Source organism: Convolutriloba macropyga, chromosome 13 (genome assembly GCF_964194025.1).
Source record: "Convolutriloba macropyga chromosome 13, txConMacr16.3, whole genome shotgun sequence".
NCBI lineage: Eukaryota > Metazoa > Xenacoelomorpha > Acoela > Convolutidae > Convolutriloba > Convolutriloba macropyga.
The window spans coordinates 13,464,876-13,484,282 of record NC_134480.1 but is presented as its reverse complement, the minus strand read 5'-3'; the positions used below and the strand labels follow the sequence as shown (position 1 = coordinate 13,484,282).

Here is a 19,407-nt window from a genome sequence, read left to right as displayed (position 1 = left end):
CAAGCTACTAAATGTTAAGCCTGTTTATAAAAACAATTTTATCGCTAAGAAGTCGAGGAAAAGCCGAAATAGGGAAGAGAACAGTTGATTTTTTAAGATAAACAAACTAAAATCACCTGGATGACCTAATTTCAGAATGAGTACTTTTATCCAACAGTTCTGACCTAGAACAGATAACTCACAAATCAACGGGCATTTATTAATTAGACAAAAAATTGGTCTGACCAACAAGATAAAAGTGCGCCGTATATATGCGATACTAAGTTGATCTAGTCCAAGTATTGCTGAAAATAATATCTTAAGGGAAGAGTGTTTTTGAGAAAAGCAAAAGTAATATCATTTATAAGATTGATATCGGGAGTCCCTAATTTGAGCCCTAAGCCTTTTCTATCTTTAATACATGGATTGATATTCCTGCGTTCTTAACGATGCCATCACCAAAATGTGCTCTCAACGATGCCATTACAAAAAGTAAGAATCTACTAGAAACAAATCAATATAAAGTTTCGCCTTTTATCAGACGACTAGCTGGAGCTTCCTATTAAAGCCAAGCTACTAAATGTTAAGCCTATTTATGAATACACGTTTTATCGCTAAGAAATCGAGGAAAAGTCGAAATAAGGAAGAAAACAGTTGAATTTCTAAGATAAACAAACTAACTAAAATCACCTGGATAAACTAATTTCAGTATGATTGCTGCTATTCAACAGTTCTGACCGCGATCAGATAACTCACAAATCAACGGGCATTTATTGATTACACCAAAAATTTGTCTGACCAACAAGCTAAAAGTTCGCCGTATAGATACGATATTGAATTGACCTAGTCCAAGCATTGCTGAAAATAGTATCTTAAGAGAAGAGTGTCTTTGAGAAAAGCAAAAGTAATATCAAATATAGGAATTATATCAGGAGTCCCTAATTTGAGCCCTAAGCCTTTTCTATCTTTGCTAAATGGATTGATATTCCTGCGTTCTTAACGATGCCAACACAAAAATGTGCTCTCAACGATGTCAATAGAAAAAATAAGAATCTCTTGGAAAAAATCAATATAAAGTTTCGCCTCTTATCAGACGACTAGCTGGCGATTCCTATTAAAGCCAAGCTACTAAATGTTAAGCCTATTTATGAATACACGTTTTATCGCTGAGAAATCGAGGAAAAGTCGAAATAAGGAAGAGAACAGTTGAATTTCTAAGATAAACAAACTAACTAAAATCACCTGGATAAACTAATTTCAGTATGATTGCTGCTATTCAACAGTTCTGACCGCAATCAGATAACTCACAAATCAACGGGCATTTATTGATTACACCAAAAATTGGTCTGACCAACAAGCTAAAAGTCCGCCGTACATGTGCGATATTAAGTTGATCTAGTCTAAGTATTGCTGAAAATAATATCTGAAGGGAATAATGTTTTTGAGAAAAGCAAAAGTAATATCATTCATAAGATTGATATCAGGGCTCCCTAATTTGAGCCCTACGCCTTTTCCATCTTTGCTACATGCATTGATATTCCTGCGTTTCAACGATGCCATCACAAAAATGTGCTCTCAACGAAGTCATTACAAAAATTAAGAATCTATTAGAAATAAACCAATAAAAAGTTTCGCCTTTTATCAGACGACTAGTGAGAGATTCCTATCAGAGCCAAGCTACTAAATGTTAAGCCTGTTTATAAATACAAATTTTATCGCTAAGAAGTCGAGGAAAAGCCGAAATAGGGAAGAAAACAGGTGATTTTTTAAGATAAACAAACTAAAATCACCTGGATAAACTAATTTCAGAATGAGTACTTTTATCCAACAGTTCTGACCTAGATCAGATAACTGACAAATCAACGGGCATTTATTAATTAGACAAAAATTGGTCTGACCAACAAGCTAAAAGAGCGCCGTACATATGCGATACTAAGTTGATCTAGTCCAAGTATTGCTGAAAATAATATCTTATGGGAAGAGTGTTTTTGAGAAAAGCAAAAGTATTACCATTCAAAAGATTGATATCAGGGGTCCCTAAATTGAACCCTACGCCTTTTCTATCTTTGCTACATGGATTGATATTCCTGCGTTTCAACGATGCCATCACAAAAACGTGCTCTCAACGATGTCATTACCAAAATTAAGAATCTACTAGAAATAAATCAATATAAAGTTTCGCCTTTTATCAGACGTTTAGTTAGAGATTCCTATCAAAGCCAAGCTACTAAATGCTAAGCCTGTTTATAAACACAAATTTTATCGCTAAGAAGTCGAGGAAAAGCCGAAATAGGGAAGAGAAAAGTTGAATTTTTAGGATAAACAAACTAAGTAAAATCACCTGGATAAACTAATTTCAGTATGAGTACTACTATTCAACAGTTCTGACCGCAATCAGATAACTCACAAATCAACGGGCATTTATTAATTACACCAAAAATTGGTCTGACCAACAAGCTAAATGTCCGCCGTACATGTGCGATATTAAGTTGATCTAGTCGAAGTACTGCTGAAAATAATATCTTAAGGGAAGAGTGTTTTTGAGAAAAGCAAAAGTAACATCAATTATAAGAATGATATCAGGAGCCCCTAGTTTGAGCCCTAAGCCTATTCTATCTTTGCTAAATGGATTGATATTCCTGTGTTCTTAACGATGCTAACACAAAAATGTGCTCTCAACGATGTCATTAGAAAAATTAAGAATCTACTGGAAACAAATAAATATAAAGTTTCGCCTTTTATCAGACGACTAGCTGGAGATCCCTATTAAAGCCAAGCTACTAAATGTTAAGCCTCTTTATGAATACACGTTTTATCGCTAAGAAGTCGAGGAAAGGTCGAAATAAGGCAGAGAACAGTTGAATTTCTAAGATAAACAAACTAACTGAAATCACCTGGATAAACTAATTTCAATATGATTGCTGCTAATCAACAGTTCAAACCAGGATCAGATAACTCACAAATCAACGGGCATTTATTGATTACACCAAAAATTTGTCTGACCAACAAGCTAAAAGTTCGCCGTATGGATACGATATCGAATTGACCTAGTCCAAGCATTGCTGAAAATAGTATCTTAAGAGAAGAGTGTCTTTGAGAAAAGCAAAAGTAATATCAAATATAGGAATTATATCAGGAGTCCCTAATTTGAGCCCTAAGCCTTTTCTATCTTTGCTAAATGGATTGATATTCCTGCGTTCTTAACGATGCCAACACAAAAATGTGCTCTCAACGATGTCAATAGAAAAAATAAGAATCTCTTGGAAAAAATCAATATAAAGTTTCGCCTCTTATCAGACGACTAGCTGGCGATTCCTATTGAAGCCAAGCTACTAAATGTTAAGCCTCTTTATGAATACACGTTTCATCGCTAAGAAGTCGAGGAAAAGTCGAAATAAGAAAGAGAACAGCTGAATTTCTAAGATAAACAAACTAACTAAAATCACCTGGATAAAAAATTTCAGTATGATTGCTGCTATTCAACAGTTTTAACCAGGATCAGATAACTCACAAATCAACGGGCATTTATTGATTACACCAAAAATTGGTCTGACCAACAAGCTAAAAGTTCGCCGTATAGATACGATAATGAATTGACCTAGTCCAAGTATTGCTGAAAATAGTATCTTAAGAGAAGAGTGTTTTTGAGAAAAGCAAAAGTAACATCAATTATAAGAATGATATCATGAGCCCCTAGTTTGAGCCCTAAGCCTATTCTATCTTTGCTAAATGGATTGATATTCCTGTGTTCTTAACGATGCCAACACAAAAATGTGCTCTCAACGATGTCATTAGAAAAATTAAGAATCTACTGGAAACAAATAAATATAAAGTTTCGCCTTTTATCAGACGACTAGCTGGAGATCCCTATTAAAGCCAAGCTACTAAATGTTAAGCCTCTTTATGAATACACGTTTTATCGCTAAGAAGTCGAGGAAAGGTCGAAATAAGGCAGAGAACAGTTGAATTTCTAAGATAAACAAACTAACTGAAATCACCTGGATAAACTAATTTCAATATGATTGCTGCTATTCAACAGTTCAAACCAGGATCAGATAACTCACAAATCAACGGGCATTTATTGATTACACCAAAAATTTGTCTGACCAACAAGCTAAAAGTTCGCCGTATAGATACGATATTGAATTGACCTAGTCCAAGTATTGCTGAAAATAGTATCTTAAGAGAAGAGTGTCTTTGAGAAAAGCAAAAGTAATATCAAATATAAGAATTATATCAGGAGTCCCTAATTTGAGCCCTAAGCCTTTTCTATCTTTGCTAAATGGATTGATATTCCTGCGTTCTTAACGATGCCAACACAAAAATGTGCTCTCAACGATGTCAATAGAAAAAATAAGAATCTCTTGGAAAAAATCAATATAAAGTTTCGCCTCTTATCAGACGACTAGCTGGCGATTCCTATTGAAGCCAAGCTACTAAATGTTAAGCCTCTTTATGAATACACGTTTCATCGCTAAGAAGTCGAGGAAAAGTCGAAATAAGAAAGAGAACAGCTGAATTTCTAAGATAAACAAACTAACTGAAATCACCTGGATAAAAAATTTCAGTATGATTGCTGCTATTCAACAGTTTTAACCAGGATCAGATAACTCACAAATCAACGGGCATTTATTGATTACACCAAAAATTGGTCTGACCAACAAGCTAAAAGTTCGCCGTATAGATACGATAATGAATTGACCTAGTCCAAGTATTGCTGAAAATAGTATCTTAAGAGAAGAGTGTTTTTGAGAAAAGCAAAAGTAACATCAATTATAAGAATGATATCAGGAGCCCCTAGTTTGAGCCCTAAGCCTATTCTATCTTTGCTAAATGGATTGATATTCCTGTGTTCTTAACGATGCCAACACAAAAATGTGCTCTCAACGATGTCATTAGAAAAATTAAGAATCTACTGGAAACAAATAAAAATAAAGTTTCGCCTTTTATCAGACGACTAGCTGGAGATCCCTATTAAAGCCAAGCTACTAAATGTTAAGCCTCTTTATGAATACACGTTTCATCGCTAAGAAGTCGAGGAAAAGTCGAAATAAGAAAGAGAACAGCTGAATTTCTAAGATAAACAAACTAACTGAAATCACCTGGATAAAAAATTTCAGTATGATTGCTGCTATTCAACAGTTCAAACCAGGATCAGATAACTCACAAATCAACGGGCATTTATTGATTACACCAAAAATTTGTCTGACCAACAAGCTAAAAGTTCGCCGTATAGATACGATATTGAATTGACCTAGTCCAAGTATTGCTGAAAATAGTATCTTAAGAGAAGAGTGTCTTTGAGAAAAGCAAAAGTAATATCAAATATAAGAATTATATCAGGAGTCCCTAATTTGAGCCCTAAGCCTTTTCCATCTTTGCTAAATGGATTGATATTCCTGCGTTCTCAACGATGCCAACACAAAAATGTGCTCTCAACGATGTCAATAGAAAAAATAAGAATCTCTTGGAAAAAATCAAAATAGAGTTTCGCCTCTTATCAGACGACTAGCTGGCGATTCCTATTGAAGCCAAGCTACTAAATGTTAAGCCTCTTTATGAATACACGTTTCATCGCTAAGAAGTCGAGGAAAAGTCGAAATAAGAAAGAGAACAGCTGAATTTCTAAGATAAACAAACTAAAATCACCTGGATAAAAAATTTCAGTATGATTGCTGCTATTCAACAGTTTTAACCAGGATCAGATAACTCACAAATCAACGGGCATTTATTGATTACACCAAAAATTGGTCTGACCAACAAGCTAAAAGTTCGCCGTATAGATACGATAATGAATTGACCTAGTCCAAGTATTGCTGAAAATAGTATCTTAAGAGAAGAGTGTTTTTGAGAAAAGCAACAGTAATATCAATTATAAGAATGATATCAGGAGTCCCTAATTTGAGCCCTAAGACTTTTCTATGTTTGCTAAATGGATTGATATTCCTGCGTTCTCAACGATGCCATCACAAAAATGTGCTCCCAACGATGTCATTACAAAAATTAAGAATCAACTGGAAACAAATCAATATAAAGTTTCGCCTTTTATCAGACGATTAGCTGGATATTCCTATTAAAGCCAAGCTACTAAATGAGCCTCTTTATGAATATAAGTTTTATCGCTAAGAAGTCGAGGAAAAGCCAAAATACGGAAGAGAACAGTTGAATTTCTAAGATAAACAAACTAACTGAAATCACCTGGATAAACTAATTTTAGTATGAGTGCTACTGTTCAACAGTTCTGACCGCAATCAGATAACTCACAAATCAACGGGCATTTTTTAATTACAAAAAAATGGGCTGACCAGCAAGCTAAAAGTTCGCCGTATAAATACGATAATAAATTGACCTAGTCCAAGTATTGCTGAAAATAATATCTTAAGAGAAGAGTGTTTTTGAGAAAAGCAAAAGGAATATCATTCATAAGATTGATATCAGGAGTCCCTAATTTGAGCCCTAAGCCTTTTCCTTTTCTATCTTTGCTAAATGGATTGATATTCCTGCGTTCTTAACGATGCGTTCTTAATGTGTTCTCAACGATGTCATTACAAAAATTAAGAATCTAATAGAAATAAATAAATAAAGTTTCGCCTTTTATCAGACGACTAGCTGGAGACTCCTAATAAAGCCAAGCTACTAAATGTTAAGCCTGTTTATAAATACAATTTTTATCACTAAGAAGTCCAGAAAAAGCCGAAATAAGGAAGAGAACAGAGAACAGTTGACTTTCCAGGATAAACAAAGTGACTGAAATCACCTGGATAAACTAATTTCAGTATGAGTACTATTATTTAACAGTTCTGACCGCAATCAGTTAACTCACAAATCAACGGGAAATTATTAATTACACAAAAAATGGACTGATCAGCAAGTTAAAAGTTCGCCGTATAAATACGATATTACATTGACCTAGTCCAAGTATTGCTGAAAATAATATCTTATGGGAAGACTGTTTTCGAGAAAAGCAAAAGTAATATCCATCATAAGATTGATATCAGGGCTCCCTAATTTGAGCCCTACGCCTTTTCGATCTTTGCTACATGGATTGATACTCCTGCGTTTCAACGATGCCATCACAAAAATGTGCTCTCAACGATGTCATTACAAAAGTTAGAATCTAATAGAAATAAACCGATATAAAGTTTCGCCTTTTATCAGACGACTAAGTAGAGATTCCTATCAAAGCCAAGCTACTATATGTTAAGCCTGTTTATAAATACAATTTTTATCTCTAAGAAGTCGAGAAAAAGTCGAAATAAGGAAGAGAACAGTTGAATTTCTTAGATAAACAAACTAACAAAAATCACGTGGATAAACTAATTTCAGTATGAGTACTACTATTCAACAGTTCTCACCACGATCAGATAACTCACAAACCAACGGGCCTTTATTAATTACACAAAAGATTGGTCTGACCAATAAGCTAAAAGTGCGCCGTACATAAGCGATACTAAGTTGATCTAGTCCAAGTATTGCTGAAAATAATATCTGATGTGAAGAGTGTTTTTGAGAAAAGCAAAAGTAATACCATTCAAAAGATTGATATCAGGGGTCCCTAAATTGAGCCCAACGCCTTTTCTATCTTTGCTACATTGATTGGTACTCCTGCGTTTCAACGATGCTATCACAAAAATGTGCTCTCAACGATGTCATTACAAAAGTTAAGAATCTAATAGAAATCAACCGATATAAAGTTTCGCCTTTTATCAGACGACTAAGTAGAGATTACTATCAAAGCCAAGCTACTAAAAGTTAAGCCTGCTTATAAACAAATTTTATCTCTAGGAAGTCGAGAAAAAGTCGAAATAAGGAAGAACAGTTGAATTTCCAGGATAAAAAAAGTGACTAAAATAACCTGGATAAACTAATTTCAGTATGAGTACTATTATTTAACAGTTCTGCCCGCAATCAATTAACTCACAAATCAACTGGCATTTATTAATTACACAAAAATTTGGTCTGACAAACAAGCTAAAAGTGCGCCGTACATATGCGGTATTAAGTTGATCTAGTCCAAGTATTTCTGAAAATAATATCTTAATGAAAGAGTGTTTTTTAGAAAAGCAAAAGGAATACCATTCATAAGATTGATATCAGGAGTCCATAATTTGAGCCCTAAGCCTTTTCCTTTTCTATCTTTGCTATATGGATTGATATTCCTGCGTTCTCGACGATGTCATCACAAAAAAGTGTTGTCAACGATGTCATTACAGAAGTTAAGAATCTACTAGAAATAAATGAAGTTTCGCCTTTTATCAAACGACTAGCTGGGGATTCCTAATAAAGCTAAGCTACTGATTGTTACAGCTGTTTATGAATACAAGTTTTATCGCTAAGAAGTCGAGAAAAAGTCGAAATAAGGAAGAACAGTTGAATTTCCAGGATAAACAAAGTGACTAAAATCACCTGGATAAACTAACTTCAGTATGAGTACTATTATTTAACAGTTCTGACCGCAATCAGTTAACTCACAAATCAACGGGAAGTTATTAATTACACAAAAAATGGGCTGACCAGCAAGTTAAAAGTTCGCCGTATAAATACGAAATTACATTGACCTAGTCCAAGTATTGCTGAAAATAATATCTTATGGGAAGAGTGTTTTTGAGAAAAACAAAAGTAATATCCTTCATAAGATTGATATCAGGGCTCCCTAATTTGAGCCCTACGCCTGTTCGATCTTTGCTATATGGATTGATACTCCTACATTTCAACGATGCCATCACAAAAATGTGCTCTCAACGATGTCATTACAAAAATTAAGAATCTATTAGAAATAAACCAATATAAAGTTTCGCCTTTTATCAGACGACTAGTTAGAGATTTCTATCAAAGCCAAGCTACTAAATGTTAAGCCTGTTTATAAATACAATTTTTATCTCTAAGAAGTCCAGAAAAAGCCGAAATAAGGAAGAGAACAGAGAACAGTTGACTTTCCAGGAAAAACAAAGTGACTAAAATCACCTGGATAAACTAATTTTAGTATGAGTACTATTATTTAACAGTTCTGACCGCAATCAGTTAACTCACAAATCAACGGGCATTTATTAATTACACAAAAAATTGGTCTGACAAACAAACTAAAAGTGCGCCGTACATATGCGATATTAAGTTGATCTATTCCAAGTATTGCTGAAAATAATATCTTAAGGGAAGAGTGTTTTTGAGAAAAGCAAAAGTAATAGCATTCATAAGATTGATATCAGGGCTCCCTAATTTGAGCCCTACGCCTTTTCTATCTTTGCTATATGGATTGATATTCCTGCGTTCTTAACGATGCAATCACAAAAATGTGTTCTCAACGATGTCATTACAAAAATTAAGAATCTAAAGAAATAAATAAATAAAGTTTCGCCTTTTATCAAACGACTAGCTGGGGATTCCTAATAAAGCTAAGCTACTGATTGTTACGCCTGTTTATGAATACAAGTTTTATCGCTAAGAAGTCGAGAAAAAGTCGAAATAAGGAAAAACAGTTGAATTTCCAGGATAAACAAAGTGACTAAAACCACCTGGATCAACTAATTTCAGTATGAGTACTATTATTTAACAGTTCTGACCGCATTCAGTTAACTCATAAGTCAACAGGAAGTTATTAATTACACAGAAAATTGGCTGACCAGCAAGTTAAAGTTCGTCGTATAAACACGATATTACATTGACCTAGTCCAAGTATTGCTGAAAATAATATCTTATGGGAAGTGTTTTTGAGAAAAGCAAAATTAATATCCCTCATAAGATTGATATCAGGGCTCCCTAATTTGAGCCCTACGCCTTTTCGATCTTTGCTACATGGATTGATGTTCCTGCGTTTCAACGATGCCATCACAAAAATTTGCTCTCAACGATGTCATTACAAAATTAAGAATCTCTTAGAAAAAATCCAATATAAAGTTTCGCCTTTTATCAGACGACTAGTTAGAGATTCCTATCAAAGCCAAGCTACTAAATGTTAAGCCTGTTTATAAATACAATTTTTATCTCTAAGAAGTCCAGAAAAAGCCGAAAAAAGGAAGAGAACAGAGAACAGTTGACTTTCCAGGAAAAACAAAGTGACTAAAATCACCTGGATAAACTAATTTCAGTATGAGTACTACTATTCAACAGTTCTGACCGCGATCAGATAACTCTCAAATCAATGGGTATTTATTAATTACACAAAAAATTGGTCTGACAAACAAGCTAAAAGTGCGCCGTACATATGCGATATTAAGTTGATCTAGTCCAAGTATTGCTGAAAATAATATCTTAATGAAAGAGTGTTTTTTTAGAAAAGCAAAAGGAATACCATTCATAAGATTGATATCAGGAGTCCCTAATTTGAGCCCTAAGCCTTTTCCTTTTCTATCTTTGCTATATGGATTGATATTCCTGCGTTCTCGACGATGTCATCACAAAAAAGTGTTGTCAACGATGTCATTACAGAAGTTAAGAATCTACTAGAAATAAATGAAGTTTCGCCTTTTATCAAACGACTAGCTGGGGATTCCTAATAAAGCTAAGCTACTGATTGTTACAGCTGTTTATGAATACAAGTTTTATCGCTAAGAAGTCGAGAAAAAGTCGAAATAAGGAAGAACAGTTGAATTTCCAGGATAAACAAAGTGACTAAAATCACCTGGATAAACTAACTTCAGTATGAGTACTATTATTTAACAGTTCTGACCGCAATCAGTTAACTCACAAATCAACGGGAAGTTATTAATTACACAAAAAATGGGCTGACCAGCAAGTTAAAAGTTCGCCGTATAAATACGAAATTACATTGACCTAGTCCAAGTATTGCTGAAAATAATATCTTATGGGAAGAGTGTTTTTGAGAAAAACAAAAGTAATATCCTTCATAAGATTGATATCAGGGCTCCCTAATTTGAGCCCTACGCCTGTTCGATCTTTGCTATATGGATTGATACTCCTACGTTTCAACGATGCCATCACAAAAATGTGTTCTCAACGATGTCATTACAAAAATTAAGAATCTACTAGAAATAAATGAATAAAGTTTCGCCTTTTATCAGACTACTAGCTGGAGATTCCTATTAAAGTCAAGCTACTGATTGTTAAGCCTGTTTATGAATACAAGTTTTATCGCTAAGAAGTCGAGAAAAAGTCGAAATAAGGAAGAACAGTTGAATTTCCAGGATAAACAAGGTGACTAAAGTCACCTGGATAAACTAATTTCAGTATGAGTACTATTATTTAACAGTTCGGACCGCAATCAGTTAACTCACAAATCAACGGGAAGTTATTAATTACACAAAAAATGGGCTGACCAGCAAGTTAAAATTTCGCCGTATAAATACGATATTACATTGACCTAGTCCAAGTATTGCTGAAAATAATATCTTAAGGGAAGAGTATTTTTGAGAAAAGCAAAAGTAATATCCTTCATAAGATTGATATCAGGGCTCCCTAATTTGAGCCCTACGCCTTTTCCATCTTTGCTACATGGATTGATACTCCTGCCTTTCAACGATGCCATCACAAAAATTTGCTCTCAACGATGTCATTACAAAAATTAAGAATCTATTAGAAAAAAACCAATATAAAGTTTCGACTTTTATCAGACGACTAGTTAGAGATTCTTATCAAAGCCAAGCTACTAAATGTTAAGCCTGTTTATAAATACAGTTTTTATTTCTAAGAAGTCGAGAAAAAGCCGAAATAAGGAAGAGAACAGTTGAATTTCTAAGATAAACAAACTGACTAAAATCACGTGGATAAACTAATTTCAGTATGAGAACTACTATTCAACAGTTCTGACCGCGATCAGATAACTCAAAAATCAACGGGCATTTATTAATAACGCAAAAAATTGGTCTGACAAACAAGCTAAAAGTGCGCCGTACATATGCGATATTAAGTTGATCTAGTCCAAGTATTGCTGAAAATATAATCTTACGGGAAGAGTGTTTTTGAGAAAAGCAGAAGTAATAACATTCAAAAGAAAAATAACAGGAGTCCCTAAATTGAGCCTTTGGCCTTTTCTATCTTTGCTACATGGATTGATATTCCTGCGTTTCAACGATGCCATCACTAAATTATGATCTCAACGATGTCCTTACAAAAAATAAGAATCTAATAGAAATAAATCAATATAAAAACCAGCCTTTTATCATACGACTAGCTGGAGTTTCCTATTAAAATCAAGCTACTAAATTTTAAGCCTGTTTATGAATACAAGTTTTATCGCTAAGAAGTCGAGAAAAAGCCGAAATAAGGAAGAGAACAGTTGAATTTCTAAGATAAACAAACTAACTAAAATCACCTTAATAAACTAATTTCAGTATGAGTACTATTATTCAACAAATCTGACCGCAATCAGTTAACTCACAAATCTACGGGCGATTATTGATTACACAAAAAAATGGGCAGATCAGCAAGCTAAAAGTTCGCCGCATAAATACGATATTAAAATGACCTAGTCCAAGTTTTGCTGAAAATATTATCGTCTTAAGAGAAAAGCCAAAGTAAGGTCATTCATAAGTTTGAAAACAGCAGTCCCTAATTTGAGCTCTAAGCTTTTCATATCGTTGGTGATAATTTGAAGGTAGATCTAGACTTGAATCTTTATCTGAATCAATATTTCTTTGTTCAACCTTTTTTTCAGAACCCCATCAGGTCAAAATGTTTCTTCGTTAAACTTTCCGTCCCAACAGAATTAAAGTTTTTGTTCCTACAAATGAGAAGACAGCAAAAAGAGCTAAGAAATAAGCAAAATCGAAAGTTCTTTTTTATTTAAAAAAACAAAGCTATCGAAAGAAAAAAAATGAAATCTGTGCGACATGAGGCCAGATATTCACGTTGAAAAAAATTCTGATTAGAATGGAAAAAATACTCTTTTGGCACTTCATTGTGATACTCGGTTTTCTCTCCAAAATTCAAAAACAGATGTGACCTACACAGAAGAGAAAAAGGCTTAAATTTATATTACCCTATGGATCTTTTCAACAATTGCTCACCAACCCCTTTTGCAAAAGGGGGCTATTCTTGAAAAAAAATTAACCGAGAGACCTATTAACCAATCATAGACGACCAATAACTTTCAACGCATGCGCTTATTATGTTAAACTAAAAAGAATAAGATAAGCCAGGATATGAGCATTCCCCGAAATCGAATACAGAGCGAAAAGAAATTCAAACTGGCGGCTCGGTGGGCGCGTTTCGTCGCGATAGTCGACCTGCGATTTCTGGACTACATCCCGCAAAGCATGTGAGGCATGGCCGTGAACAGCGGTCCGCAATTACGCTTAAACTGATATTCGGCTATCCAAACTAGGGCAAGTAACACTATGGTAAAGTATAGCATAAAAAAGGGAGGCACCTCTACTAGGTACAAAAGGCGGGGCAATTGTTGGAAAGATCCTCCCATTTAAAGAAATGTGCGAACAATAACTAACAATTATGGCCAAACTGAAGAGAAGCCGGAATTTAGCGATACCCAAATGGCAGAAGGCACGTTATTTAAAAAAAAACTGTTCTTAGCGAGTAAATTATACATAGCACATACTTTGATGAAGACACCTATTTCACAAATAATGGAAAAATACTCTCCGATTACTAATCGCAGATTAAAACGACAATACACTTATTAGCATAGATAAATATTTACGTATAACATGCCCCTTAAGAAGTGGTAATTATAACAATTGAAATAATAACGAAGCTCCGTCCGGCTAAACGACTCTTTTCCGCAAAAATTCATATAAACAACATTTGCTAAAATAGAAAATTGCCAAGTAATGTAATTTAGTCACGTTACAGACTTGCAGATAGAGAAAACTATCTGAAAAACTCGAGTTTTAAGAGGCAGATATTGTTTCAAAGTTACTACTAAGCAAAAAGTCGGCGAAATGGTGTCGAATTCTATTTTGTGAACTAATGAGAGAACAAAGGAAGAGAAATTTAAACATGTGCTCTGCGAGCCAACGACGACTGATTGAAAACAAAATATAAAAAAAATAAGAAGAGCAGAAATTACATGCGCTTGTTATGTTAAACTAAATAGAATAAGATAAGCCAGGCTATGACAATTAGCCGAATTCGAATACAAAGCGAAAAGAAATTCCAACTGGTTGTTCGGTGGGCGCACTTCGTCGCAATAGCCGACCCGTGATTTCCAGATTACATCCCGCAACGCATGAGAGGCATGGCAGTGAACAGCTGTCCGCAATTACGCTTAAACTGATATTCGGCTATCTAAACTGTATGGCAAGGAACAATATGATAAAGTATAGCAAGGGAGGTGAATCTATACTAGGCACCAAGGGGGGGGCAATTGTTGAAAAGATCCTCCCATCTAAACGTGCAAACAATAACTAACCAATATGGCCAAATTGGAGAGAAGCCGGACTTACATATACCCAAATGGCGGAGAAAGCTGCGGCTGAATGACAACACTTCTCCGCAAAAAATCATATAAAAAAATTTGTTAAAATAGAAAATTGCCAAGTAATGTTATTTAGTCACGTTACAGACTTGCAGCTAGAGAAAACTATTTGAAAAACTCGAGTTTTAAGAGGCATATCTTGTTTCAAAGTTACCACTAAGCAAAAAGTCGGCGAAATGGTGTCCAATTCTATTTTGTGAACTAATGAGAGAACAAAGGAAGAGAAATTTAAACATGTGCTCTTCGAGCCAACGACGACTGATTGAAAACAAAATATAAAAAAAAAATAAGAAGAGCAGAAATTACATGCGCTTGTTATGTTAAACTAAATAGAATAAGATAAGCCAGGCTATGACAATTAGCCGAATTCGAATACAAAGCGAAAAGAAATTCCAACTGGTTTTTCGGTGGGCGCACTTCGTCGCAATAGCCGACCCGTGATTTTCAGATTACATCCCGCAACGCATGAGAGGCATGGCAGTGAACAGCTGTCCGCAATTACGCTTAAACTGATATTCGGCTATCTAAACTGTATGGCAAGGAACAATATGATAAAGTATAGCAAGGGAGGTGAATCTATACTAGGCACCAAGGGGGGGGGGCAATTTTTGAAAAGATCCTCCCATCTAAATGTGCAAACAATAACTAACCAATATGGCCAAATTGGAGAGAAGCCGGACTTACATATACCCAAATGGCGGAGAAAGCTGCGGCTGAATGACAACACTTTTCCGCAAAAAATCATATAAAAAAATTTGCTAAAATAGAAAATTGCCAAGTAATGTTATTTAGTCACGTTACAGACTTGCAGCTAGAGAAAACTATCTGAAAAACTCGAGTTTAAAGAGGCATATCTTGTTTCAAAGTTACCACTAAGCAAAAAGTCGGCGAAATGGTGTCCAATTCTATTTTGTGAACTAATGAGAGAACAAAGGAAGAGAAATTTAAACATGTGCTCTGCGAGCCAACGACGACTGATTGAAAACAAAATATAAAAAAAAATAAGAAGAGCAGAAATTACATGCGCTTGTTATGTTAAACTAAATAGAATAAGATAAGCCAGGCTATGACAATTAGCCGAATTCGAATACAAAGCGAAAAGAAATTCCAACTGGTTGTTCGGTGGGCGCACTTCGTCGCAATAGCCGACCCGTGATTTCCAGATTACATCCCGCAACGCATGAGAGGCATGGCAGTGAACAGCTGTCCGCAATTACGCTTAAACTGATATTCGGCTATCTAAACTGTATGGCAAGGAACAATATGATAAAGTATAGCAAGGGAGGTGAATCTATACTAGGCACCAAGGAGGGGGGGGGGGCAATTGTTGAAAAGATCCTCCCATCTAAATGTGCAAACAATAACTAACCAATATGGCCAAATTGGAGAGAAGCCGGACTTACATATACCCAAATGGCGGAGAAAGCTGAAAGCTGCGGCTGAATGACAACACTTCTCCGCAAAAAATCATATAAAAATTTGCTAAAATAGAAAATTGCTAAGTAATGTTATTTAGTCACGTTACAGACTTGCAGCTAGAGAAAACTATTTGAAAAATTCGAGTTTTAAGAAGCATATCTTGTTTCAAAGTTACCACTAAGCAAAAAGTCGGCGAAATGGTGTCCAATTCTATTTTGTGAACTAATGAGAGAACAAAGGAAAAGAAATTTAAACATGTGCTCTGCGAGCCAACGACGACTGATTGAAAACAAAATATAAAAAAAATAAGAAGAGCAGAAATTACATGCGCTTGTTATGTTAAACTAAATAGAATAAGATAAGCCAGGCTATGACAATTAGCCGAATTCGAATACAAAGCGAAAAGAAATTCCAACTGGTTGTTCGGTGGGCGCACTTCGTCGCAATAGCCGACCCGTGATTTCCAGATTACATGCCGCAACGCATGAGAGGCATGGCAGTGAACAGCTGTCCGCAATTACGCTTAAACTGATATTCGGCTATCTAAACTGTATGGCAAGGAACAATATGATAAAGTACAGCTCCGGCTGAATGACAACACTTTTCCGCAAAAAAATAATTTTAAAAAAATTGCTAAAAAAAATGGGCAAGTAGTGTAATTTAGTCACGTTACAGACTTGCAGCTAGAGAAAAATATCTGAAAACTCGAGTTACATGAGGCATATATTGTTTCAAAGTTACCACTTTAAGCAAAAAAATGGTGACATGGTATCCAAATCTATTTTTGAATTAATGAGAAAAAAAATTGAGGAGAAATTTAAACGAGTGCTCTGCGAGTCATCGACGACTGATTTAAGACAGAATATTAAAAAAATAAGAAGAGCAGAAATTACAAAATAAACAGTTATTACATGTGTAAAAACATGTGAAAAAACGCTGCAAAAATTGGTGGGTTGTTCAGATATTGCGTCCAACTTTCCGTCCCAACAGAATTAAAATTTTTGTTCCTACAATGAGAAGACAGCAAAAAGAGCTAAAAAAAAGCAAAATCGAAAGTTTTTGTTTTAATTAAAAAAAAACAAAGCTATCGAAAGAAAAAAAATTAAATCATCTGTGCGACAACATGGGGCCAGATATTCACGTTGAAAAAAACTTCTGATTGGAATGGAAAAAATACTGTTTTGGAACTTCATTGTGGTACTCGGTTTTCTATCCAAAATGCAAAAACAGATGTGACCTACACAGAAGAGAAAAAGGCTTAAAATTATATTACCCTATGGATCTTTTCAACAATTGCTCCCCAACCCCTTTTGCAAAAATAGGGCTGGGCTATTCTTGAAAAAAAATTAACCGAGAGACTTATTAGCAAATCATAGACGACCAATAACTTTCAACGCATGCGCTTATTATGTTAAACTAAAAAGATTAAGATAAGCCAGGATATGACCATTAGCCGAAATCGAATACAAAGCGAAAAGAAATTCAAACTGGCGGCTCGGTGGGCGCGTTTCGTCGCGATAGTCGACCTGCGATTTTTGGACTACATCCCGCAACGCATTTTAGGCATGGCCGTGAACAGCGGTCCGCAATTACGCTTAAACTGATATTCGGCTATCTAAACTGTAGGGCAAGTAACACTATGGTAAAGTATAGCATAAAAAAGGGAGGCGCCTCTCTACTAGGTACAAAAGGCGAGGCAATTGTTGGAAAGACCCTCCCATTTAAAGAAATGTGCTAACAACAACTAACTAATACGGCCAAATTGAGGAGAAGCCGGCATTTAGAGATACCCAAATGGCAGAAGGCACGTTATTTTAAAAAAAAACTGTTCTTAGCGAGTAAATTATACATAGCACATATCTTGATGAAGACACCTATTTTCCAAATAATGGAAAAACACTCTCCCATTACTAATCGCAGATTAAAATGACAATACACTTATTAGCATAGATAAGCATTTACGTATAACATGGCTCTTAAGAAGTGGTATTTATAATAGACAAAATAATAACAAAGCTCCGGCTGAATGACAACACTTTTCCGCAAAAAAATTTGCTTTAAAAGAAAAATGGCAAGTAGTGTAATTTAGTCACGTTACAGACTTGCAGCTAGAGGAAAAAATTTGAAAACTCGAGTTACATGAGGCATATATTGTTTCAAAGTTACCACTTTAAGCAAAAAAATGGTGAAATGGTATCCAATTCTATTTTTTGAACTAGTGAGAAAACACATGAAAAATTTAAACGAGTGCTCTGCGAGCCATCGACGACTGATTTAAGACAGAATATAAAAAAAATAAGAAGAGCAGAAATTACAAAATAAACAGTTATTACATGTTTAAATACATGTGAAAAAACGCTGCAAAAATTGGTGGGTTGTTCACATATTCAAGTTCAAAATAACTTTCTTATTGGAATGGAAAAAATACTCTTTTAGAACGCCAATGTGATACTCGCTTTTCTTTCCAAAATGCAAAAACAGATGGGAACTACACTGAAGGGAAATGTGCTTAAAAAATATTACCCTATGGATCTTTTCAACAATTGCTCCCCAACCCCTTTTGTAAAAGGGGGCAATTCTTGAACAGAAATTAACCGAGTAATTTATTAACCAACCATAGACGGCCAATAAATTTCCACGCATGCGCTCAGTGTTAAAATACATAGAATAAGATAAGCCAGGCTATGACAATTAGCCGAATTCGAATATAAAGCGAAAAGGAATTCAAAATGGCGGCTCGGTGGGCGCGATTCGTCGCGATAGCCGACCTGCGATTTCCGGACTACATCCCGCTAAGCATGAGAGGCAGGGCCGTGAACAGTGGTGCGCAATTACGCTTACACTGATATTCGGCTATTTAATCTGTATGGCAAGTAACATTATGGTAATGTATATCGTAAAAAGAGAGGTGACTCTCAACTAGGTACCAAGGGGGGGGGGGCAATTGAAAAGATCCTCCCACTTAAAGAAATGTGCAAACAATAACTAACCAATATGGCCAAATTGAAGAGAAGCCGGAATTTACAGATATCCAAATGCAGAAGACACGTTATGTAAAAATATAGCAAATACCTCGATGAGGGTACCTGTTTCCCAAATAATAGAAGAAAAAATCTCCGATTACTAATCGCAGATTAAAACGACAATACACATATTAGCATAAACAAGCATTTACGTATAACATGGCTCTTAAGAATTGTGGTACTTATTATAGTTAAAATAATAACAAAGCTCCTGCTAAATGCAACACTTTTCCGCAAAATAATTTTAAAAAATTTGCAAAAACAGAAAATTGCCAAGGAAAGTAAAATGAGAGAAATAATTGGTTACTAGCAACCGTAGTCGGTTTCAACCAACAAGAGGCCGGGTGAGTCTATTTATCCAATTGTTGGGCTCTGTTTTCCATTGGACGTAAAAATATTCTTCGCTATTTAAAGATGTTCGTTGAATGTGATGACACAGAATTAAAAACATATTCTTCTAACTTTGCCAACGAAAATTTGCTGCGCAAGATTTATTATAATTCAGAAAAAACCACTATTAAAAACTATTTAAAAAACGTCACCATCACCAAAATTGGCTTAATCGAATTTCATAGTTGCCATTACCGAATTTCGTGT

General features: G+C 35.0%; 1 protein-coding gene across 5 annotated transcripts in view; it reads left to right on the top strand.

Moving 5' to 3' along the window:
- The window catches only part of LOC142351863 (striatin-interacting protein 1 homolog), a 454,798-nt gene that overhangs the window by 95,097 nt on the left and 340,294 nt on the right, over positions 1–19,407 (top strand). The gene's annotated exons all lie outside the window — the stretch shown is intronic.